The sequence below is a fragment of the Leuresthes tenuis genome, unplaced genomic scaffold (assembly GCF_036924035.1).
Source record: "Leuresthes tenuis unplaced genomic scaffold, fLeuTen1.0.hap1 SCAF_20, whole genome shotgun sequence".
In the NCBI taxonomy this organism is placed as follows: Eukaryota; Metazoa; Chordata; class Actinopteri; order Atheriniformes; family Atherinopsidae; genus Leuresthes; species Leuresthes tenuis.
This window is the reverse complement of record NW_027325374.1, coordinates 22633412-22634887: the sequence shown is the minus strand read 5'-3', so window position 1 is coordinate 22634887 and position 1476 is coordinate 22633412. Positions and strand designations below refer to the sequence as shown.

The 1476-nt window shown below is 50.0% G+C and overlaps 1 pseudogene; it reads right to left on the bottom strand.

Moving 5' to 3' along the window:
- Nucleotides 1–1000: 1000 nt before the first annotated feature.
- LOC140279046 (5.8S ribosomal RNA) lies at nucleotides 1001–1151 on the bottom strand (annotated as a pseudogene).
- Nucleotides 1152–1476: the final 325 nt, after the last annotated feature.

Here is a 1476-nt window from a genome sequence, read left to right as displayed (position 1 = left end):
CGGACAAAGTTTACATGCCATTGATGGGGCTCCCTCTGAACTTTTCATTCCGCACTTCGCCGCATGTTGGGTGGCACACTCCAGCGACTTGAAGGCACCTGAACACCTAGGAACATAGGTAGTGGAAACGCCACGGCATGTGACGTCTCCCCATGTGAACCAGGGCCGCTCTAGCCGTTGTAAGGGAAAAGGAGCACAGGGGGCAGCGCTGCTCGCTCCATGGAACGCGAATTCCGATGAAGCGAGGCAATCTGCCTTTACCGCACCCACTCCTCCATCCGGCCGAGACACTGAAGAAAATTACACTGGGTTTGGCCTTCCTCACTGAAAATAGTGCCCTCCTGGCGGAGAAGCCGGTTCTCGGGCGTTTTGGGGTTGAGGGAGCCCCTAGTTCAGTGGATGTACGCCTCTTACCAAGCAGTCTACCAATAGGGTTTGATGCTTTAACAGCATCAGTGCTGACCGGCTGTCTGGTGACCACCTTGGCGGAGTCCCTCCGTGGGGTGGAAAGACTGGGGTTTAAATGATAGTGGGTCTTTAACCTACCATCGAGGTACTCCATTTCTCAACAATTGGATATGCTACAGTGAGACAAAGCACGAGCCCAGACACCCAACTTCGGAGACAATATGGGTTTAAAGATCAGACAATATTATCCATGGCCCTCGATACCGATATGATCAGTTTGGCTCATAGGAATGACAGTGGTACTTGCTCCACTCTGCCATCCAGGAGTGACCCGACCATACCAACTAGGACCACGCCTCGGGAACACACCTTTGATCTGGTGTTGGTGCATGGGCGCAGTTGAGCGGCAAAGGCTGGCCGCTCGGTCGCGATCATAGCACCGGGATGAATTGACATCTTAAGCCACCGAGCAAGAACCAACCCCAAAACCTCGACATGTGCGCCCCGACGGCAAGTCTGTACAGCCCCCGGAAGTGGCCCCCGGTAACGCACAGAGGAAGAGGTCGCAGGAAGGTCCTGAGTTTGCACAGTGGGAGTCAGGCGTAGCCCCGGGAGGAACCCGGGGCCACCGCAAGGTGCGGTCGAAGTGTTGATGATCAATGTGTCCTGCAATTCATATTAGTTCTCAAAACTAGCTGTGTTCTTCATCGACGCACAAGCCGAGTCATCCACCGCTAATGCCACGTTCAGAGACAACAGGGTTTAACAGGGTTTGTCTATTTCATCCATTTGCAGTTTTGTTTGCAAGCTTGAGCCTGGTCAGCACATGTGCTGGAGAGGGTTTTTTGTAAGAAAATCATTAAAGGTTTTCATTATTTTGATGCAAAAATCATTTGATTGTTTGAGTTAAATATTTCTTTACAGTATGACACTAATTTTCAAACATATATGTAGAATTACCTCTCTTGTTGTCAACAGTTTGCTGGCCTATACACTGTTCTCAGGCCTGGTCAGCACATGTGCTGGAGAAGATTTTTTTTCCTTAAAATATTATAAAATTATACAAGT